Raw genomic sequence first — 25,462 nt, 5'->3', positions numbered from 1 at the left:
CTGGAGAAGGCTAAATTGGGCATTGCAAAATGAAGGTGTGAGGTTCTCTCATTACTACCATACTATGTATTGGGTCATTCCAGTTCTTTTTTTTTTTTTAGTAAGTTGTGCTCTAAGTTGTTTGCCCTAAGTTGATGGTCTCTGCGTCTTCTCCCACAATACACATGACACAGAATAATGACTAAAAGCTACTATGATATGGTTCTTAAAATGTGGATCACTCCTGAGCAGCTACTCAAGAGCTTCTCAACACTTGACAATAAACATATCACATTATGTTCTGTGTTTATTTTCCTTATGGCAGAAGTAAGCAGTCCTGAGTTGGATGGGAAATTCAACTCAGTCTTAAACTTGAAAAGGCATTAAATACCTGCAAGTATACAGATGTCTCATTAAAAGAGGAACACATGGAAGCTCTCCCACGCTTCTTTTGATCAGCTGTGTGAGGTATTTGCAGGGATCATGGCTTTATAAAGTAGAACTCCCCTCTGAGAGAAATTTCAACAATATTTTCCCCATTGATCTCCCACAGACAAATTAAGACCTTTGTGTTTCAAGTCAGTTTTTAAGTGTGGAGGGCGGAATTTTGCTTTGCTCTGCTCCTTTTTTTCAGGTTTTTATTATTATTATTTTTGCACTGCATGAAAGAGGCAAGCACTGTTCTGGGTTTAAATGAGGATCAATTAGCGGATATACCAGGCATTTGCCGCAGTTATCAATTATGTGTACTTGGACCTCACAAATACAGGGATACAAATACTTGGTTATCCATGCTATTTTGGGCTTGTGGTACCCTTGGCTCAAATTTAAGCCTTTCACTGTAATGACTTCTTTTATTTGTTGCATCCCTAATTCTCTTTTCTACTGCTGAGTGATAGTGGACTGTAGCAATATATGGAGAAAATCTAAGTTTGATGTTCTGAGAGTTCAGAAAACATGCTTACTCTTGTTTAGTCTGTAAGATTTAAACTATTTCTTCCTGCTCTCTAAATGGGCAATTGTTTAACAAAATAATTCTCAAATTTCTATTGTATTGTATTGTAAATTTAAGATAGGAAGGCATATTTCCAAGCCAGCTGAGGCTAGCTCATGAATGTGGAGGTCATTCATGGCTCAATCCCAAATCTGTCAGAACATAGAATCTTTCATCTTATGAGATTTGCACCTCTCTAAAAATTGAGGCCAAAAGAAGAAGGGGATGACAGAGAATGAGGTGGCTGGTTGGAGTCACTGAAACAGTAGATATGAGCTTAAAATGGACTCCAGAGAATGGTAAAAGACAGGAAGGCCTGGAGGAACGTTGTCCATGGGGTCATGATGGGTCGGACATGACTTTGCAACTAACAACAATGACAACAAAACCTCCCACTTTAGTTACAGTCCACTATCACTCAGCAGTAGAAAAGAAAATTAGGGATGCAACAAATAAAAGAAGTCATTACAGTGAAAGGCTTAAATTTGAGCCAAGGGTACCACAAGCCCAAAATAGCATGGATAACCAAGTATTTGTATCCCTGTATTTGTGAGGTCCAAGTACACATAATTGATAACTGTGGCAAATGCCTGGTATATCCGCTAATTTAATTATATTAAAATAATTTTTACCTATTCACCTAGATTGGATGGCAATCCGCAGTGACCGACTTAATGTAGACAAATCGCCATGGCCAACTCTCCACAATCACCTATCCACGGGACAACTCACTGAAGGACAAGACTTATGCTAATATCAAAGAAATAGTGGAATAGAATCATTAAAGAAAGGATGCCAAAAGAGGGACAAAATGAAATGTGAATGACAAAATTATTTTTTAAAAAAATTATTTTAAATAATGAAATGGAATTGTTGAATTGTCCTCCAGCAAGTGGTCCCATGGTAAGCTGGCCATGCCGCGTTGTCCTGCAGCGAGTTGACCGTGGCAAGTTGGCCATAGTAAGTTGGCTGCGACGAATTGTCTCATTCTGACCTTGACCTCTGGGTAAAGCAAGGTGAAGCTTCTGCAGAGTCTTTCAGTTGGGCAATATTGATTTTTCTCCCCTTCCCTGTCTTACCAATCAGTATTTGTAACATATTTTATAACATCTTCACTATACTATTTTAATACTTGGTTTGGTTTATGTTTATATTTCATGTTTAATTGTTTGATATGCAGGAAAATGGTAAATGGCATGTGACTTATGTATTCTGTATTACTCTCCAGTATTTTAATAAGACTAAGACCTGACTCTGTGTGTAGCTTAAAACAATACAAATTGTTTGTTTTTAACTAAGCTCCTGTAGATTGAATGAAATCTTTGTTTCTTCAAACACCAGGTCACTTAGCTATTTCATTTGGTTTTTTTAAAAACGTATCTTTCAGTTTAAATAAATACTTGACAATTTTGATTATATTATGAAAAAAAATATGGGATATGTCCATCATCCCCACCATCCCCATCACTTTTTTGAGATATAAGAGCTGAGCAGTTAACAGGCAAGAATTTTTCAAATAAGAGTGGTGTGAAATTGATAAAACTCGTGCATACGCAACAGCAATAATAAATGCTATTTGGCATGTTTACCTTCCATGCACTCGCTCTGAAAATGTAAATGCTGTCAGCTGATGACAACATAATGTAAAATGATTGGCTGTATAATTAGAATCGTGGTGACAAATGGAGTGGAGTGAAACTTGGCAAATTGCTAATATTAGTGCATTAATGACATTTTTCATTCTTCCCAGGACATTTGCTCAAGTCCCTGTATTACTTAAAAAGTCACAAATTTGCCAAGTATGGATAAAGGCCAGCACATTAACCAAAAGAGACAGCAGGAAAGGAACTTTGCTAACATTATATCAATATAATTGACCTTAAAATTAATTTATCTATCAGAGACAACCAATTATTACTATTTTTTTATAAAAAAAACTTTGCAGAGTTAATTTTAATGGATTCCTAATGAGAGAAGGAAAGTATAAAGTATGCTAATTTTGCATTTATTTTTAATTTACTTTAATAAGTGCATAAATACTGTATAGAGCAGGGGTGTCCAAAGTTTTTTGAGTGAGGGCCAAATACAGAAAAATAAGCAAAGGCCCGGGCCACGGGGAGAGGGGTGGGGGGGGCTGAATTTTTTTTGTACCAGTTCTTTGGGCGTGGCTTATTTTGGGGTGTGGCTTGGTGGTCATGTGACTGGTGGGCGTGGCTAACTGCTCATGTGACTGAGTGGATGTGGCTATGGGCATAGAAACTACTCAGAGGGCTAAAAAAGGTAATTTTTGACCAGTCCTCACACTTATGACCATCCTCACATTTATGCCCATTGCAGCATTTTTAACAACCACATCACTCATTTCACAACTGCTTCTCTTCACCACGGTTACAAGATAGGGTGCAAAATGTAAAGATAGTTGTAGGTGTGAGGACCAGTCAAAAGTGTGAGAACCTGTCAGAAATCACTTTTTTCAGCCGTCTGGGCAGTTTAGGCTTAAGTATACTATATGTGTGTGAGTTATATATATGTGCATGTGTATCTCTATGTTTGTGTACGTGTGTGTTTGTGTTATGTTGATTTTTAATGTAATATTTTTAAATATAATTATTCAGAAAGGCATGCGGCTGGACAACAAACAGTATATAAGCCTAGTTTCTGGTGACTCATGGTAAATATTTAGGACTATATCAGAGGCCTGAAAACCTGGGACATTACAATACAGATGGATACAGTCAGTCTACTAAAAAGCAACAATATGTGGATATCATCTTCATTTAAGGGGGGAAAATGTTTCATATTCATTCATCTTGGCCAGGGGTGTCCAAACTTGGTCCCTTAAGACTTGTGGACTTCAACTCCCAGAGTTGAAGAACTCTGGGAGTTGAAGTCCACTCTGGGAGTTGAAGTCCACTCTGGGAATTGAAGTCCACAAGTCTTAAAGAGATCAAGTTTGGACACCCCTGATCTTGGCTTTTGTTTTGTATTTGGTATGAACTTGAAACTCCCTTCATTATTCCCTGCCCAAGGGGTGGAGGCGCGAGGAGCCTCACCAGGCGGCCCGAGGAAGGCGAGGATAGAACTGCTGGGGTCGGGCACGGCCAGCAGCCACTTTCCCGCTTGCCGCCGCCTCCGCCCCTCCTTCATTATTCCATGCCCAAGGGGTGGAGGCGCGAGGAGCCTCACCAGGTGGCCCGAGGCGAGGCTAGAACTGCTGGGGTCGGGCACGCCCAGCAGCCACTTCCCCGCTTGCCCCCGCCCCCTCCGCCCCCTCCCTTCGTTATTCCATGCCCAAGGGGTGGAGGCGCGAGGAGCCTCACCAGGCGGCCCGAGGAAGGCGAGGATAGAACTGCTGGGGTCGGGCACGGCCAGCAGCCTCTTTCCCGCTTGCCGCCGCCTCCTCCGCCCCCTCCCTTCGTTATTCCATGCCCAAGGGGGGGAGGCGCGAGGAGCCTCACCAGGCGGCCCAAGGAAGGCGAGGCTAGAACTGCTGGGGTCGGGCACGGCCAGCAGCCACTTTCCCGCTTGCCGCCGCCTCCTCCGCCCCCTCCCTTCATTATTCCATGCCCAAGGGGTGGAGGCGCGAGGAGCCTCACCAGGCGGCCCGAGGAAGGCGAGGCTAGAACTGCTGGGGTCGGGCACGGCCAGCAGCCACTTTCCCGCTTGCCGCCGCCTCACCTGTTTCTCGAAGGCTGTCACTGCCGCCACGCGTGTCCGACATGGGGAGGCGCGAGGAGCCTCGCCAGGCGGCCCGAGGAAGGTGAGGGTAGAACTGCTGGGGTCAGGCACGGCCAGCAGCCTCTTTCCCACTCACCGCCTCCTCCGCCCCCTCCCTTCATTATTCCCCGCCCATGGGGAGGAGCCGCGAGCCTCGCAGCGCGAAAAGGGCCATATTAAATTATAGTTTCAGAATTTGCTGCGGGCCAATAAAAACTGACCCGCGGGCCGCAGTTGGCCCGCGGGCCGTAGTTTGGACACCCCTGGTATAGAGGCTTTCTTGCAAGAGTATCATAAATCCAGTTAATTCAACAAACATAAGTGCATAAAGTCAGTCAAATTTTTTTGTAAGATGTTTTCTATAAGTCCCTTAAAGTCCCTTTGTCTTTCTTTGAGAAGTATATGACTCAATGTTATAACCTTATAGTCAGTGGTGGGATTCAAGTAATTTAACAATCGGTTCTCTGCCCTAATGATTTCTTCCAACAACCAGTTTGTCAAACTGCTCAGAAAGTTAACAACTGGTTCTCCCGAAGTGGTGCAAACTGGCTGAATCCCATCACTGCTTTTAGTCCTGTTAATGGTTACCTGCAACTGATATTTATGATTTTGCCATTAAATAAATCCAAATGGGAACTTATTATTAGTTGATATGATTTCAGTTAAATATACCTCAACTCTATTGTACTCATCTCATCTTGTAAGCAACTGCCATATATATTTTTTTAGTTGGGAGGACTAGAAACCTGCTTATAGACTTGGTACGAAAAAAAATCTATATAAATCCTTAGAAAACTGATGGATTATTTCACCAATGGATGGAGATGAGCTCTCCAAATTTCTGTCTCTATGTTGTTTAGAATTCTGTGCCGGCTTTTAATTTCCTGTAGGTGTTGTATGCTAAAAATAGTGCAATAGTTCACACAAGCAGGTCATGCTTTTGCAAAATTATGAAACTAGGTTGCCCATTAATGCTGGCAAAATCATCAAGAGGATAATTTGTTTTGATTAGGGTTCAAAAGTGACACAACCTCATGAAGTTACTTTGCCACATAACATAGCTCCTAAGAATGAAGGGAAGGGATCATGTTCCTTGAACCATTCTGCTTTGCAAGCTTTTCTCAGTCTCCTCTAGCATTCGCCAAATGCAATTGTTCAGCCTCTTCCATTTTTTTCATATGCAGAGAACACTAAGAAGTTGCTGGGAGGCAGTCCTCTGGCACTTGGCATAGCTGAAAGATATGCCAGCTTTTGCAAGCGCCGGGGATGTTCAGAGGAAACTGGGAGACATTGGTCTCCTCTGCAGCCTTATCTTATAATGCTGCACCTGTGTAAAAACGACTTCTAGTTTTTGCAAATGGAGGAAGTAATTTTTCAAAAAAGGGGAGATTTTTGATGCAATGCAAAGTGCTTGGAAGTAAATTGTGTTTCTTTGCCCTGGAGAGAAAATAATAGCACCTCCATGGCATAAAGCTGTTCATTGAGTTTCATTTAAGCTATATTATTTAACTGGCTAAAATATTATTATTATTATTTAACTGGCTAAAATATATCCTATGCTAGGATTTGAATCCAGGGTGGATTACTCTTTCCAACTATAATTTGAATTCCTAATTTGAATTGTTTGCTATTTTGGAACTTTAATACATCCGTGTCAAGATTCCCATCCAGTGATTAACCTTGTGTAATCTTAGCTAGGAAATTAACTTATGTCAGTTTTAAAAGACTAGGCCTTTTTTTAATATTTCTGCCCAGTCATGTCTGATTCTCAGACATTGCCTGGACAAATCCCTGAAGTTTTCTCATCCAAGTTGTTCTGAAGTGGTTTGCCATTGCCTCCTTCCTAGGATTGAGAGAAAATGATTGGCCCAAAGTCACCCAGCTGGCTTTGAACCTAATGCAGCACTGGAACTCTGATCTCACAGTTTCTCTCCTGATGGTCTAACAACTATACTAAACTGGCTCTCCTTATATATTTTATATTTTTATTATTACATTATTAAAATATACTATATGTATTTAAGAAAATGGACATGCATCTGTTCACGTGTAACACACTGATTTTAAATTGGTGTACTGAAAATTATTTGAGATTCAAATACCCTAACTGATCTATTCAAAATGTTGCTGTTTAGCGCTAGTTGATTTACAAAATACTTCCTGAGATTTGGTGTTGTCAAGAATTTTGCAGCGTAGAATATATTGTGAATTAAATTCTGGGGACAACATGAAAAAAGTAACTTTGGATCAGTAATTCATTCGGAACAAAGGAAGACAAATATAAGTTTGTTTAGTATAACTAATAAACTTTAGTTATTTATTAAATAATGTTTCATTAATAAATGAATGTTAATTCCTGTCTCACAACCCTAGAAGGGGTCAACGGCAAACTATTTCTGAAAAAGGTTGCCAAGAAAATTGCAAGGTCTTGTCCAGGCAGTTTATTAACTTTGTTAGCAGATACTTATGAAACTTTTATATGTTGAGACTAACTTTTGGCAGCAAAAATTAAAGTTTCAAAGTGCTAGTTAGTTTATAATTCTTCAAATCCAGTATTTAGGATACTCCATAGATGGGGGCCTAATTTCATCCTGCTCAGCAAAGCTAAATCAGCATATATTACCTTGGACCATACATGGAATCCATTAATGCTAACTCATTAATGGTTGCTAGAGAATCTTCTTCTGCACTAATATAAATGAGGGAAATTCAGTATCAGAGTTGAGGTCCCCAAGATATTGGGGGAATAAAGAGAAGATCACTATGGCCGTTTCATGACGGTCTTTATAAGCTTTCATGGAGATGCTGTGAATCCTTTCTTTGGAATGGAACAGCAGAGAAACACAGTGCCTGTCTCATCTTTACTGCTCATCATCTGATTTTCATTTTAAATTAGGAGATTCATAAATAGGTCATTTAAAAATTAAAAAAGAATGATAGATTACTGTGGCTCCAAATTCATATTTAATTAATCTTGCTGATTATTTTACAAGGAAATCTAGCAGAAAAATCCTTGGGAAGGATTCACAGCCACTGCGAGAAACAGTATAGCTTGGTAGCTAGACCTTTGATGTTATCCCCAGGTCAAATCCTACATGGCTCGATTGCTTGTTTGTTTATTTAATTGATACACTGCCCGACTTCCAGTTCCCAATGTAAACACACACACATACATACACACACACACACACACAAACCGAACAAAACAACACAATAAGTCAAAGGAACAAAACCGGATAACAATGAGAAACATATATACACTCCTTGAAAATAACTTTAACTACTCTCGCCAAAAAACCAAAGCAAAAAGCTGTATCACAGGCAAGTACACACTAATATTTACTTATATACTTTTCCTGCAAATTTACATGGCTAACCAAATAACTCCTGGCAGGTACAAGTCATTACAGCAAAATGATACATAAAAACAGTAAAGAGGACAGCAGAAGATGCCAGGTAAAAATAATCAACTCCTCAACCAAAGCAAAGCAAAATGCAATCCAGGCTCAGTTAACATCATAGCCTTAAGGCCTTCTGAGAGGCCAATATGCCAGAATGATGTACCTACTGAAAATGGTCATTGAAGATGGATGAGAACTACGTTTGGCTTAGGTTTTAGTAGCAACTTACAAAGTCATTAACCTGCTGCAAATTTTAAAATAATCAGAATTTAAAAATGCATGTGGGAAAAGGATATTATGGCATATTCATATATTGGTATGATGATTCTACAGAAAAAAAAGTGCATATACAGATTGGGATCTACCTCAGTAAGATCACTTTTTGGGCTTCTGCCCTTATTTACAAATAACACCTATAAAAGCTGAACATGGCTTGAAGTCCATGAAACAACAACAAATGCAGCAACGCAAACACAATTTATGGACTACAAATAAAAGAACCCTTTTCCAACAGTGACCACAGCATGATAGACTTTTGTCTATCTTCGCAGACTGAACCCATCTCTATCTATTGGACCTGATGATCTATGTGCATACATCTTAAAAAAGCTTTCCACTGTTATAGCAAAACCCCTAAGCATAATCTTTGAAAAATCTTTCACGACCAGCTCCCTTCCCAAACTATGGTCACTAGCCACGGTCATTCCTGTCTTCAAAAACAGAGACCCCAGCCTAGTTGAAAATTAATTGTGTTCTCTTTGCCGATGATGTTAACTATTTAACACTACCAACAATGCGGCTACCCTTCAAAAAGACCAAATGCTCTGTCTTACACATTGGAAAAAAGAATCAGAACACTAAATACAAGCTTGATGGACATTACCTTGTAGAAAACCCTCACCCCGTTAAAGACCTTGGAGTTTTCATATCAAACGATCTAAGTGCCAAAGACCACTGCAACTACATTGCCAAAAAGGCTTTAAGAGTTGTAAACTCAATCTTGTGTAGCTTCTTCTCCAGAAAGATTACACTATGAACCAGAGCATACAAAACATTTGCTAGACCAATTCTCAAATACAACTCGCGTGTCTGGAACCCACACCTCATTTCAGATATTAATACAATTGAGCGTGTCCAGAAATATTTTACAGGAAGAGTTCTCCACTCCTCTGATCACAACAAAATACCTTATGCCACCAGACTTGAAATCCTGGGTTTAGAAAATTTAGAACTCCGCCGCCTTCGGCATGACCTGAGTTTAACTCATAGAATCATCTATTACAATGTCCTTCCTGTAAAAGACTACTTCAGTTTCAATCGCAGCAATACACGAGCACACAATAGATTTAAACTTAATGTGAACTGCTCCAATCTTGATTGTAGAAAATATGACTTCAGTAACAGAGTTGTTAATGCCTGGAATGCACTACCTGACTCTGTGGTCTCATCCCAAAATCCGCAAAGTTTTAACCAAAGACTATCTACTATTGACCTCACCCCATTCCTAAGAGGTCTATAAGGGGCGTGCATAAGAGCACCAGCGTGCCTACCATTCCTGTCCTAATGTTCCCTTTGACTGTATCCAATTTGTATGGTTATTTCATTCTTATACTTATATATACTGTTGTGTTTGACAAATAAATAAATAAAAAATAAATAAACAATTTAATGGGTAGTTTAAAGTATACCATATTGGCAAGAACTTCCAGCTTCGAATTTCAACAATAGCAATGATTAAACAGATGCACAGTTTATGATTCTTAAAGAGAAATCTAAGAAGGAGTGTTTTTTGTTGTTTGGATGAGAGTAGAGTGAATTAATTAGTGAGCTCCAGTGTGATATTAATCTCAAAGTCCAGTCCCTCCTGAATTTGTACCCTATAACCCTCTGTTGTTGCTGGACTCAATATAATATAAATGCCCAAACAAACCCAACATACCTGAAGCCTGCTCATCAGACCTTCTCCAGACGTATTGCTTGAATGTATCTTGTAAATAGAGAAGGCCACAGGGTCAATCTCTGACAGGTGATGTCTACCTAGTTAAACCAGATAATTATGAATTATGTAGGGCAGGGCTGTCAAACTCACAACCCAATGGCCAGATGGTCATGCACTGGCCACACCTCAGTTTAGTGAAGGGGGAAAAAGTCCTGATACGTTACGTGACGCTGCCGTGACGACATGAGTTTGGCGCTCCTGATGTAGGGCAACAGATTACCATCCTAAAAAGTATGTTCTTAGGTACTGAATATCTGGGGAATCATTCGCTGCTGCTGTATTTAAAGAATTTCTATTTACAGGATATAGGAAGAAAATTGTTCATGGATATCATGCCATGTCCAGTTTTTATAGGTGTTATTTGTACACAGTCACAGAAGCCTGAAAAGTGACCTTACCGAACAAAAGCAACTTGGCAGCCTCTTATTCGTGTTACAAATTCAGCACACAGCAGATGTTAGACTTTTACTAATGTTAGATGGGAAATCCCTGTAATCCCAGCTTGACTCAATCAAAGAGCCAGGGTGCTACTTGAAATAAATCAGTAGGGTTTTTGTTTTGTTTTTTGTCTTGAGGAAAATGATTTTGAACAGTTAGATTGTACCATCTGCCTGGAAAGCTCTTATATTTATATAAGCCCTGTAGGTTCTAACAAGTCAGGCTTATTCTATAGAGTAAGTGATCTATAACTCTTCGAAATCTAAAAAAACCCCAAAACTAATATTTTCAGCTTGGTGTTATAACATTGAGTTGTTGAGTGCTGTTCTCTGATTTCACTGGCATAGATAATCTACTGAATTTGAGAACCATGTAAACCAGTTTTAATCAATATCTGCCAGGATGTGAAGCAGCAGCACAACTTCTTACTCCCATTATGCCATTTATATCAGGGGTGAAATCCAGCAGGTTCTGACAGGTTCTGGAGAACTGGTAGCAAAATTTTGAGTAGTTCGGAGAACCGACAAATGCCACTTCTGGTTGGCCACAGAATGGGATGGCAATGGAGATTTTGCAATATCCTTCTCCCAGTAGTGGGGAGGGAATGGGGATTTTGTAGTATCCTTGCCCTGGAATGTGGTGGGAATGGAGATTTTGCAATATCCTTCCCCAGGCATGAGGAGGGAATGGGGATTTTGCAGTAACCTTGCTCTGGAGTGGGGTGAGAGTGGATATTTTGCAGTATCCTTCCCCTGCCACGCCCACTAAGCGACACCCACCAAGCCACCCCACACAACTTCCCCAAGCCACACCCACAGTACCGGTAGTAAAAAAAAATTGAATTTCATCACTGATTTATATCCTGATCAATGTAAGTAAGCATGACCTCAATATGGAGCTAATGATGGATAGAACATCATGCTTGAAAAATTTAACGTTATACATGCTCAGATGCACCAATAGAATAAATGAGCATCCATCATTGACTGGGACAGGTAGTTGTTGCACTTCCTTTCACAGAGGAATCTACAGCTCTGATTGGCCTAATATTATTGAAATGACTTTCAATTTTGGAAGCCCATGGACACAAATAAATTGACTGACTAGATACATTTGGCCTTGCTCTCTGTGTTTCATTACATTAAATAGGTGGAAATAACTCTGTTGGTCCTTGGGGAGTTCAATAGCTATAGTAAATACACTGAGAAAAGCTTCAGCACATAAATCTCCATCGCTGGAATGGGGGGGAATTCAAATATTGAAATAGTATACGAGAAAAATAATAAACTCAGATTATTTTTGAGAACTATATATTAATTTCTCACCATAAAAAAAAAGAATGTTTTTTTTTCCTGAAGCCCCATGCTCTCATTTCTTTGGAAAATCTCTTTCTGGTATTTTAATCTTGATTTAAAATAAATATAATAATAATTATTATTCTTATTCTTATGCCATATCCATCATAGGACATTGGCAATCATGTTGGCGATCCTATTTTTATCGATAGCGGCACAAAAAAATGCTGCTGAGTTTTGTCCAAACCAGTCCCTTAGATTTTGAAGCCATGATGTTCTTCTTCTGCCTGGACTTCGTTTGCCTTCAATTTTTTTCTTGGAGGATTAAGTGAAGTTTGCTGTATTTTTCCAAGTGTCGCATCACATGTCCAAAATATTCTAACAACAACAACAATAATAAGGAGACGACTTCCGGTATCCAGCGGCAACGGACGTCTGGAAGGTTTCTCCTGCCTCCAGCGCCCGAATCCGGCCGCGCCGAGAATCCTCAGGGCCAGGTGTTCGAAAGGACACCTGCCGTACGGACGGCTTGCCAGGGGTCTCCCAGCCGATATACAGGACTGTGGGGACCGATGCTGGCGCGTCCTAGGCTTGGCGGGGTTCGGAGGCCACAGGCCGCGGCCATTATTTTGGTCGCCTGGGCGCTGTGCGTGATACCGGGGCATTGGATTTATAACTGCAGCAGCCTGGTGGTGAACAGGGCACGGAGAAGAATTGAGGAGGAGAAGGAAGGGAATATCGGTGGCGTGGTGGAGTGCTCCGGAGTGCGGGGGTTTTCTCCCCTGCGGTTGGAAGGAGCACGAGTTATTCTGGAGAGGAGAACTTAAAATAAGAAGATTACCGGTTTTGTGGAGCTCTGGAGAGAAGAGGTGATGGAGAAATTTAGGAGGGAAGGTTTGAGGCCCCCCCTCCTTCTGGGGAACAGTGGTGGCGTCCAGCTTCCGCCTTCACTATGGGAAATTTGTTGTCATCACTTCCCTTGACTTCCTGGTTGACTAACTGTACTCTGGACTCGTTGCTCCTGTGAGTGCCCCTGGTGGATCCGGAGGAAATTACAAGGATACTGTGCTTGCCTGAGGATTTTGAATACTTTTTTTCAAATGGCAAAGGTCAGAGACCAACTGCTGGAGAGATGGAGAGAATTCTGGAAAAGTTATCCAATATGGACAAGAAATTGGATGATTTGCAAAGAGGCCAAACGGAAATAAGAGCAGAAATTGTGACTATCCAAAAGGATTTAAAGGATACTCAACAAGTCTCAGCAGAAAACAAGCAGAAAGTGGAAGGTCTGGAGGGTGATATGCGGGCAGTGCAGAAAAGAGAGGAGATGACAGGCAATGCTGTGCTTGGACTACAGATGGATAAAATGTCTTATTTCCTTAGGTTTCAAAATTTGGAAGAAGTGGACCAAGAAGATTTGAGAGATGTTGTGACTAAATTGTTGGGAGAATTTCTTGGGAGAGGTGTTGATTTCATGAATTGGGATGTGGATCGAGTTTATAGAGTTAATTCGCAATATGCACGCACGCATGCAGTTCCCAGAGAGGTTCATGTCAAATTTGTGAGAAGAGAGACGAGAGATGAAATTCTTAGAAAACATAGGAGTGGGGCACTGATTTACAGGGGCAGGGAGATAGCCATTCTGAGGCAGATTCCCAGACAGGTACGTGAAAAAAGAAAGAAATATTATTTTTTGTCAAGCAAATTGTACCAGAAGGGAGTGGGCTTCAGATGGCTGATGCCAGAGGATTGATGATTTTCCGGGAGGGCATTACGAAAAAAATCAGTACAATTGTGGAGGCTACGGCCTATGTGGAGGAACACAAAGCCTTCCTGGAATCAGATGATCCAGGAATTGAAGAAGGGGAGGTTATAGATCATGGGGCTGAAGCGGCTGCCGCTGTTGCGGCCCTGGAGTTGGGTCAGGCTGAACCCAGAGTTCTGAGATCCAAAACTAGGAAGTGATAAAGATATTTGGGATTGTGTTGGTTTTCCTTATTCTCTTTTGTACGATATTCTGTTTATTCTTGACTCTTCTTTATTACGTATTTAAAATTTGCAAACTTAGCTACTTCGTGTCACCTGCTTGCCTTATGGCTGTTGTATGTGTTAAAAAATTTGAGTAAAATTCTTATTTTAGATAAGAAAAATGAAAATTTACCATACCTGATATGTATTTGTATAAACCTTTTTTGACTAATAAAAACTTTTTGAATAAAAAAAAAAAAAAAAAAAAAAACAACAACAATAATAATAATAATAATATAATTTAAATAAATAATAAATGAATGAGCTTAGAATTCATTGGGAAGGCTGTCAAAAACTGCACTTTGTTAGATGTGTACTACGCATAAGTCTTCTTTAAAACATATGTTTCTACAATCTCCTACACTTACTGAGTTTTGAATAAAGTAGTGGTCTATATAAATAGGATTGTGTGACAAAAACTAAAAAAAATTCAGAGGACAATATTCTTTTGAACTACATACTTAGTACATAGAGTTTGATAACTGCAGAACATAGATTTTTCATGCTTTTACCATGGCTAAAAGATTGATATTGCAGGATTGGAAAGATAAATGTAAGGCTCTGTTTATTCAATGGAACGAAGACCTGATAGTACTTTCCATCTACGAATGGATTGCATGGATAAGTATAATGAAATATGGAACTCATACAGAATATATTAGGTTAAAAAAGGATAGTCCTATAAATGTATCGGAAATACAAATTCATATAAGTATTTGAATCATATTTGCATTAGACAATTATATGTAGAGTTGTAACTGTAGTTATAATAATACATTGACACATCCTTTCATGTTTTTTCTTTGTTGTATATCGTTCACTTTTTTTGTTAAAGCATTTTTAAATGGTTTTTTTTCCTATTCCTCTCTTGATATTGTTTCTTCAATATTATTTTCTTGGTGCTTTGCTCCTTTTTCCTCTATTATTTATAGATAAGCAAAAAAATATTTTAAAAAAACCTCAAAAATTATTTTAGTTTGAAGTTAAACAGTGAGCTGGCTATGTATGTAAATGATACTAAACTATTCAAACTGATAAAAATCAAAGATAATTGGGAACACTCCAGACAAGTTATCCTTATACTAGGTGAATAGTCAACTTACTGGCTAATATGGTTCCATTTAAATCAGTATAAAGTATTGGCTAATTGTTAATTGTCAAGAATGCTTTTGCAAATTCTGAACTAATATGGCTCTTCAAACTGCATAAGCCACAAACGTATTGCATACAATGTCTCTAGCATATCTAATATATTTTAATTTTAATTTGAAAGATTAGGGCCAAAACACTATGCATTTCAGAAAAGAAAATTCCCATCTTTAGTTCTACACTATCAAGTAAATGTAAATTGATGTATAAATATAACTAAATTTTCTGTACCAATAACTTTGTGGTAGTTAAAAGTTTGAGGACTTAGGCTGTTTTAGTTACTAAATATTAATATTTATTCATAATTAATAAAATATTATTAAAATATTTAATAAAATTAAATATTAAATAAGAAGATAAAAGTCCTTAAAGTTTTATTAAGGAAAAGCTTTAGAGACAATTTCTCATCTAGAAGAATGCCTAAATTACATAGCAATTTCTGACAGCTGTTCATGGTGACAAGTAAAAGTAATAGGATGGGGAAAAAACAAACGAAGAAAGGTCATTGGAATGAAAGACAATAATCTTGGCTTTGTTCCAATTTATCTTAAGTTGGTAGCAATGTATCCATTGGGAAATCTTGCTAATATGGAGAAGGAAAACCATCATCCAAGGCTGGTATTGAAAAATACATGTAGACATCATTGGCATCCATATGATAGTTGAACTATAAAAAAGAACAAAGAGAAAATGATAGCAACAAAGTCAACAAAGTGAGCAAAAGTGAGCCAAATCCTGAGGAACACCAGAGATAAAAGGCAGGTCTTCAGCAGAAACAAATAAAAAACAACAACAAAAAATCTGCTATACAACTGAAGCAAAGAAAAAGCCATATTGTCAAACAACTAAAAAAGCAAAAATACATAAAAGAAGACATGAAAACTAGTGTGAAGAGAACAAGGAATTTTTTTTAAAAAAAATAAATAAAGTGAAGATAGATATGTATCAAAGAGCTGGAGAAAATAGGAGGAGAACCAAAGGAGAACTACTAGCAAACCTAGGTAAAAACAACAAACAAGTAAAGAAAGAAAATGATCTGAAGCACATCTAGTATATGAAACTTCTGAAAATATTTTGGCCACTTCTGCTTCAGCAGCTGAGAAAATTTCCAACTAAGTAAAGAATAATTTGGAGTATGAGAAAAGATTCATAAGCCCTATGTAGGGGTAGAAGCCTGAAATTCTATTTTAGACAAACACATACATTCCAAACTCCTCAGATATAAGTTAAGTAGAATTTTCAGAAGCAACTACTATCCTAGCAGAGATTTAAATAAAAGAGACTGGAATGTAACAAAATGGAGAAATTTGCTTGAATGAAATTAAACTTTGATCATTACATTGTTTGGATTGTACCAACAATGCAATGAAATTAGGAAGAAGGTTATGAAAAGAATTCGTACTATCAGATTGGATTGGATTTTTCCATGCTTTTTTGTTCCAGTCTGCAAATGTCTTCAATGTTCAGAAAAAGCCATGGATGGGGGGGGGGATTCCTTTTTAAGATTAACTTTTCAAAGCCTGGAAGAAAAAGATCAAGCATAGCTCAGATGACATAATTAAAGGCTTTTTCTTAATGCTACAGGAGTTTAAAATTCTGATGTAGTCAATCCTGAGAGGGGAAAAAAAAAAACCAATGCAGGAAAAAATAGACTAATAGCCAAAGAATGGATCAATTTTTGTTTTTGTTTTTTTAAAAAAATGATGAGTTGGAACCCAGAAAGGGCACATCGTGAAAAGAAGTCAGATCGTATTGTGTCAATTCCTAGCCAAATTAAATTAAGGATATTACAATGAGACTGAAGGGGAGAAGAAAACCTCTAACCAATGTTAAGTCTAAAAAAGTTACCCATGAAATTTACTTAAGTTAGAGGAAATTTCCACAGGGTCAAAATTCTTAAGCAGTAATTAGAAAACATCTAATTCTAAGGGGGAAAAAAGAGTGACAAGGAAAGTTCCTCAACAAATTGAGTTTTAAAGCCAAGTGCTTGATTTATAATTCCTATTGAGCAATGAAGTGAGAATTTAATTTCAACAACAGATGATTGTTGTTCGACAACAAAGGAACCACCAATATCTGTTGAAGATTTAGATGGGTAAGTAAGAATAGCAAATTAGCTCTGTAATTTGAGAATCTGGAGCCTGCACTAATTGATATTTCCCTTGGGAAAGGTTTACAATCATATGATCAGATTTTAATTGTCATTTGTGCCAGGCAAATAAAATAGATTGAACAATCTAAAGAATCAAATAAAAATTGAGGCTTCATAGCTGTACCTGTGTTTCACAACAACAATTAAAGCTGCTGTGTCAGGTCAAAACAAGTTGCAACTGATATTAAAGCAACCAATTCTATAATATTTTCAAGACACACTGCAATAATCATGAACTACCTATGGCAGAACCTGTTCTCCAACTATAATGTTGAAGGAAATCAACAACTGGCAGATGATCTGAATGTGTTTTACTGCACGTTTGAAAGGAAACCACAGCCACCTATCTCCACAACCCCCATCTCAGACACACCAACAACAGCCAAGCCTCCTACAACTGACCCCATTTCATTGGGTTCACAACCCCTAGTGATCACAAAAGAGGAAGTACAAGACCTATTTCACAGACAAAAGCCAGGAAAAGCTCCAGGCCCAGACAAGATAACTCCTTCTTGCTTAAAAGTCTGTGCTGACCAATTGGCCCCCATCTTCACCCCTATCTTCAATAAATCACTAGAGATGTGCTATGTTCCTTCTTGCTTCAAACGCTCTACTATCATCCCAGTGCCGAAGAAGCTCATCGTCAAGGAACTAAATGACTACAGACCAGTTGCTCTAACATCTGTAGTCATGAAAACCTTTGAAAGGCTAGTGCTGTCCCAGTTGAAAACCATCATTAGACCCCCTGCAATTTGCATACTGAGCAAATAGATCAACAGATGATGCTGTTAATATGGCTCTGCACTACATCCTACAATATATTGAATCTCCAAAGACCTATCCAAGGGTCCTCTTTGTAGACTTTCAGCATTCAACACCATCATTTCAGAAATTCTTCTAACTAAGCTAAACCAGCTAGCGGTACCTGAACACACTTGTAAGTGGATCATAAGCTTCCTAACAGACAGGAAGCAGCAGGTGAAGCTAAGCAGAATCACATCAGATACCTTTACAATTAGCACAAGGGCCCACAAGGCTGTGTGTTCTCTCCACTTCTCTCTATTTACAATGACTGCATCTCAAATGATCCATATGTTAAACTACTGAAGTTCACAGATGACACAATGGTGATCAGTCTCATTCGAAACAATGATGAATCTGCATATAGACAGGAGGTTGAACAACTAGCCTCATGGTGCGACCAGAACAATCTGGGACTGAACACAGTCAAAACTGTAGAAATGGTGGTGGACTTTAGGAGAAACTTTCCCATACTACCACCTCTTACAACACTAGACAACACAGTATCAACAGTAGAGACCTTCAGATTTCTAGGTTCTACCATATCTACGGTTCTACCGTAAGACCTAAAATGGACACCTAACAAAAATGTCATCAAAAAAGCACAACAAAGAATGTTCTTTCTGCGCCAACTCAAAAATCTCAAACTGCCCAAGGAGCTGTTGATACAGTTCTACAGTGGCATTATTGAGTTTTTCATCTGCACCTCTATAACTGTCTGGTTTGGTTCTGCAACCCAACAAGACAGATACAGACTTCAGAGGATAATTAGAACTGCAGAAAAAGCAATTACTATCAACTTGCCTTCCATTGAGGACCTGTATACTGCATGAGTCAAAAAGAGGGCTGTGAAAATATTTATAGACCCCTCGCATCTTGGACATAAACTGTTTCAACACCTACCCTCAAAACGATGCTATAGAGCACTGCACACCAGGACAACTAGACACAAGAACAGTTTTTTCCTGAATGCCATCACTCTGCTAAACAAATAATTCCCTCAACACTGTCAAACTAGTTATTAAGTCTGCATTACTATTAATCTTTTCATCATTCCTATCACCCGTCTCCTCCCACTTATGACTGTATGACTGTAACCTTGTTGCTGGTATCCTTGTGATTTATATTGACTGTTTCCTAATATGATTTGATTGCTTATTTGTTCCCTATGACTATCATTAAGTTTTGTACTGTACCTTATGATTCTTGACGAACGTATCTTTTCTTTTATGTACACTGAGAGCGTATGCACCAAGACAAATTCCTTGTGTGTCCAATCACACTTGGCCAATAAAGAATTCTATTCTATTCTATTCTATTCTATTCTATTCTATTCTATTCTATTCTATTCTATTCTATTCTATTCTATTCTATTCTATTCTATTTTACTCTACTCTACCCTACTCTACTCTATTCTATTCTATCTATAATGTTGACTTAGTCATAATCAAAATGACCAAGGCCATAAATTTTAAAAGAACATGTTACACCTAACTAATTTAAATACTTCTGATTAATCAAGAGCTTAACAAATAATATATATTATGTGATATAGAATATGACATATAAAGTAATAGTTAAAATAAGCTTAAAGCAAGGTGACTATTGCAATCAATTAAAATAATTGATCCATTAATCAATATTATAATGATAATAGAATGCAGCACTGCAACCAACTTAGTAACAAGCTTCAGAATAAGAATGTTTCTCTTGATTAAATGCACTAAATATGCTTTATTGTAAATCCAATCCACCTCGCTTTGGCTATTTACTGTATGGTTTCTGAATGATTCAAGTGTAACTCACTTGAATCATTGGTCTTTAACTTGTTTGTAGTTGTGGTTGTCTGAGACCCATCCAGAATGATGTTTCTCAGTCAGATAAAATATGACCGGGGAGGGGGAGGTTGAGGGGGAAGGGGATTTTCCTTAATTAGACAACGTTTTAGGCCTTGACATCTTTCAGATACATTGTAAGGTGTAGCTAGTCAGCCTTTAGGATTCAAGGATAAATCAAAGACAAAACCAGGAAGTTCTGTGGGAAGGAACTCAAGTCTTTCCGCCATTTGATTTTTCTCTGCCCATACTGCCTCTCCATCCTTTATCAGGGAACAAGGTGAAACATTACAAGAAGGACAATGGGGTGAGAAGGACCTTGCAATGAGCTCAACTCAAAGATTAACGCATGGCAACAGGGTCCATCCATTCAGGAGAACATTCCTTCCAGCACGCTAGATATCTTCTTAATTGAACAGCAAAAAAGATTTTGCTCACAGAGATTGTGGCTTCCATTTGCATTCTGCAATGCAGAATTTGCAACACAGCAGGGTGAGGGTCCTTGGTGCTCTCTGAGCTTGGTTGTTTTCTTGCAGACATTTCATTACCATAAACTAGGTAACATCCTCAGTGCTAGCACCACCCTAACCCCTCCTTTCAACCCTCAGCTACAAACATTGTCCTTTATTGGTACAACATAGCAGCGTGCCTGATTCCAGAGTGTTCCTGTAGGAAAGCCGGCTAAGTGCACTTTGGGAATTTCTAGAAGGTGAACATAGTTTTGTACAATTTTGAGGAACAAAAGCAAGGATTTCCTACATAAGGGAGTTGAGAGACTTGGTCTCGTAGTTGTCTCTGACAGTGATTGTATATGTTGCTCTCAGAATAAACCACCTCTGTTTCAAGGAACTCTATGCACTCTTTATTCCCAGCTCATGGTGATATTTCTTTCTAATAGTACGATGGAATATTTTTGCAGATAAGCTTTTAGAATGGGATAGCTATAAATCTAACTATATAAATCATATGCTAATATATTTGCCTGAACAAACTACTTAGCGTTTTGCAAAGCAGGATGAAATTAATTTGTATATAGTTGTATGCATTTTTTTTCTGCTTATTAAGAAATATCCAGTTTCCTCTATTGATTGAACCAATATTAGATTCTTTTTTTCATGTTCCCAATTTTGGGTTTTATGAAATTGTTAAGTAATTTATTTATTAAACTTGCTTTGGTTGACTGGTAAGGTCTTATATTAAATTAAACCTTTTAATTGCATTAGGGATTGGAAAAAAAACATTCTACAATGCATTTGAGAAGCCTGAATAAGATCACAGAATGTAGGCATTTAAGTCCAACTCCGTATTCAGAGCAGGAACCCAAATGAAAGCATCCCCAACAAACTGTCCAGATTAAGGTGGAAGATAATGTAGCAAAGTAGAGCTTGTCCCTCATTTAGTAACTGGTTCCATGCTTTTTCCAACACTCAACCAGAATCAGTCACTTTGTAATTTAAGCCCATCATTCCCTATCTTGCACTTTTCATATTTTCATTGCCTTTTTTGTTTCTGTACTATTTTAACTCTTTAAAATGTAGAGAGAGAAATAACAATATACCATCCGAAGACAATGTAATTAGAAAAATCATGGAATGTGCAGAAATGGATAAGTTTACAAAGGAGATACAAGAAAAAGAGGAAACAGAATATTACAAAGTATTACAAATATTCACCAACGGGAAACTGTTGGAAATAAGAAAATGTTAATATTTCTTTTTGGGTTTTTTTTTAAAAAAACTGTTTAATAAAAATTATTTTAAAAAATAAAATAAAATAAAATGTAGATCCCAAAATTGGACACAATACTCGAAATGGAGCCTGACCAATGCAGATTAAACCTCCTGGACATAAACTGTTTCAACTTCTCCCCTCAGGACCCAACTTTAGGGCATTGCTTGCCAAAAAAATTAGACAAAGACAGTTCCGCCCCTCCCCCCGTGCCATCACTCTGCTGAACACCTGATTCCCACAGCATTAGTGGTAATTTAAGATATTTACCCATGCAGTAGGCTGTATTGCTATTATCCTTCCCATCTTCTCATCTTCTCATCTTTTCTCATGTTCTCATTTTTCCTATTATCTTCTCCTATTGGTATCTTATGATTTATTTGTTGTTTTTATCTTATGATTAATGATTGTAACTATGATTTATGATTTATGATCTATGACCTATCACTTTGTTGTTTGTATGTACACTGAGAGTTTATACGCTGGAGACAAATTCCTTGTGTGTCCAGTCACACTTGACTTCTATTCTATTCTATTCTATTCTATTCTATTCTATTCTATTCTATTCTATTCTATTCTACTCTACGCAGAAAAGGTAGAGAAGAGCATCTAAGATGATCAAAGGCCTGGAGATTAAACCATATAAAGAATGGCTGCAAGTTTTGGGTCAAGCTAGTCTAATGAAAAGAAGAGTTAAGGGTGACATGATAGCAGTATTTCAGTATTTGAGAGGCTGCCATAAAGAAGAGGGGATCAAATTATTCTCCAAAGCACCAGAGGGCAGGACAAGAAACAATGGATGGAAACTAATCAAGGAGAGAAGCAACCTGGAATTAAGGAGAAATTTCCTAACAGTGAGGACAATTAACCAGTGGAACAGTTTGCCTTCAGAAATTGTGGGCGCTCCATCACTGGATGGAGAAGAGACTGGACAGTCTCTGGACAGTCTTTTTAAGAAAAAGACTGAGATGGTGTAGGTTCTCCTGCTTGACAGGGGGATAGACTACAAGGCCTTCCAAGGTCCCTTCCAGTTCTGTTCTGTTCTGTTTTATAATAATAATAACAGAGTTGGAAGGGACCTTGGAGGTCCAACTCCAACCTCCAACCTCCTGCCCAGGCAGGAAACCCTACACCATTTCAGACAAATGGTTATCCAACATTTTCTTAAAAATTTCCAGTGTTGGAGCATTCACAACTTCTGCAGGCAAGTCGTTCCACTGATTAATTGTTCTAACTGTCAGGAAATTTCTCCTTAGTTCTAAGTTGCATCTCTCCTTGATTAGTTTCCACCCATTGCTTCTTGTTCTACCCTCAGGTGCTTTGGAGAATAGTTTGACTCCCTCTTCTTTGTGGCAATTCCTGAGATATTGGAACACTGCTTTCATGTCTCCCTTAGTCCTTCTTTTCATTAAACTAGACATACTGAGTTCTTGCAACTGTTCTTCATATGTTTTAGCCTCCAGTCTCCTAATCATCTTTGTTGCTTTTCTCTGCATTCTTTCTAGAGTCTCAACATCTTTTTTACATCGTGGCGACCAAAATTGAATACAATATTCCAAGTGTGGCTTTACCAAGCCATTAGAAAGTGGTATTAACACTTCACGTGATCTTGATTCTATCCCTCTGTTTATGCAGCCCAGAACTGTGTTGGCTTTTTTGGCAACTGCTGCGCACTGCTGGCTCATATCTAAATGGTTGTTCACTAGGACTCCAAGATCCCTCTCACAGTTACTACTATTGAGCAAGGTACCACATATCCGGTACCTGTGCATTTTGTTTTTTGGCCTAAATGTAGAACCTTACTTTTTTCATTGTTGAATTTTATTTTGTTAGATAGGGCCCAATGTTCTAGTCTGTCAAGATCTTTCTGTATCTGAGCCTATCTTCTGGAGTGTTGGCTATTCCTGCCAGCTTGGTGACATCTGCAAATTTGATGAGTTCCCCATCTATTCCCTCGTCCAAGTCATTGATGAAGATGTTGAAGAGTACTGGGCCTAAAACAGAGCCTTGGGGTACTCCACTGCATACTTCCCTCCATGTGGATGTAGTTCCGTTGAGGACTACATGTTGAGTGCAGTTGGTCAGCCAGTTACAAATCCATCTGGTGGTGGTGCTGTCTAACCCACATTTTTCTACTTTATCTAGTAGTAGGTTATGGTCTACTTTATCAAATGCTTTACTGAAGTCCAAGTAAATTATATCGACAGCATTCCTCTAGTCCACTAATTTTGTCACTTTGTCAAAGAATGCAGTAATATTAGTCTGGCATGATCTGTTTTTGACAAACCCATATTGGCTTTTGGTTATTACTTTGTTTGCTTCTAGGTGTTCGGTGATTTGTTGCTTGATTATCTTTTCCAGAATCTTCCCCAGTATTGAGGTCAGGCTGATAGGTCTGTAGTTTCCTGGATCTGTTTTTTTCCTTTTTTGAAGATCAGCTCTTTTTTGAACATCAGCTCTTTTCCAGTCCTCTGGCAGCTCCCCTGTGCTCCAGGATCTTTGAAAGATATAGTTCAGTGGTTCTGAGATTTCGTCTGCCAGTTCCTTCAGAACCCTGGGGTGTAATCCATCCGGTCCTGGTGATTTGAACTTGTCTAGGGTAGACAAGTTCTGTTCTGTTCGGTTCTGTTCTGTTCAGTTCTGTTCTTTTTGGTTCTGTTCTGTTCTGTTCTAAAACCTAAAGAAGTTAATATCAATATGCTATTATATTAGTATAATAGTATACTGTACTAATATAATAGTATTAACAATAATACAAGACCAAAGATTCTGGCTGAATGTTGGAAAAAGCTTGTATGAACTGTTCAAGAATGGAACAAGTTATTAAATGAACTATTTAATACATAGATGCAAAGAATACACTGGGACATACTGATGAGCTTACTTCAGAAGAAATATTTTGCGGGGTACAAAGAGCAGTGTCATCACATGGACACTTTGCTGAACTCCACTACTTCATCTGAAGATGAAGTTCATCTGCTGGGGAAGGAGAGCACAGCTTAACACTTCAACATCAGGAAAAGATTAACTTCAGACCCTTATACTCCTTTGAATGGCATGGGAGCAGTGGTGAAATCCATTTTTTTTACTATTGGTTCTGTAGGCATGGTGTGGCTTGGTGGGCAGGGCAGGGGAAGGATACTGCAAAATCCCCATTCCCTTCCCACTCCTGGGGGAAGGATATTGCAAAATCTCCATTCCCACCCCGCTCTGGGACCAGCCAGAGGTGGTATTTGCTGGTTATTCGAACTACTCAAAATTTCCACTACCGGTTTTCCAGAACATGTCAGATTCTGCTGAATTTCACACCTGCTTGGGAGGTGTAAGAAAGCTTGAAAAGGCCAGATAACTGACAAGGGCAAAATTTACATATAAGGAGAGAACCAACCTAGAACAAAGGAGAAATTTTCTGTCTGTGAGAACAATTAGTGGAACGCATTGCCTCCAGTAGTTGTGAGTGCTCCAGTGCTGGAGGTTTTTAAGAAGAGCCTCTGTGGCTCAGGCTGCTAATGCAGTCTGTTATTAACAGCAGCTGCCTGCAATTACTGCAGGTTCAAGTCCCACCAGGCCCAAGGTTGACTCAGCCTTCCATCCTTTATAAGGTAGGTAAAATGAGGACCCAGATTGTTGGGGGCAATAAGTTGACTTTGTATATAAATATACAAATAGAATGAAGACTATTGCTAACATAGTGTAAACCGCCCTGAGTCTTCGGAGAAGGCGGGATATAAATGCAAATAAAAAAAAACCATTTGCCTGAAATGTTATAGGGATTCTTACTTGAGCAGGGGATTGGATTCCAAGGTCCTTTCCAACTAGTCATTCTATTATTCTGTTAACCATGGGCCCAAATTGCAATGTGAATTCATAAGCAGAGTTACTGTATATAGTAATAGCTTGCTTCCTGAGTTATTTCTGAAACCAGTCTAAGATTCAAACCAGTTTA

At 38.6% G+C, this 25,462-nt stretch overlaps 1 protein-coding gene across 1 annotated transcript in view; it reads left to right on the top strand.

Annotated features, from left to right (window-relative positions):
* ZNF804A (zinc finger protein 804A) overlaps positions 1 to 25,462 on the top strand; it is a 297,820-nt gene that overhangs the window by 62,877 nt on the left and 209,481 nt on the right. The gene's annotated exons all lie outside the window — the stretch shown is intronic.

This window comes from Ahaetulla prasina, chromosome 1 (assembly GCF_028640845.1).
Source record: "Ahaetulla prasina isolate Xishuangbanna chromosome 1, ASM2864084v1, whole genome shotgun sequence".
NCBI lineage: Eukaryota > Metazoa > Chordata > Lepidosauria > Squamata > Colubridae > Ahaetulla > Ahaetulla prasina.
This window is presented reverse-complemented; position numbering and strand designations above follow the sequence as displayed.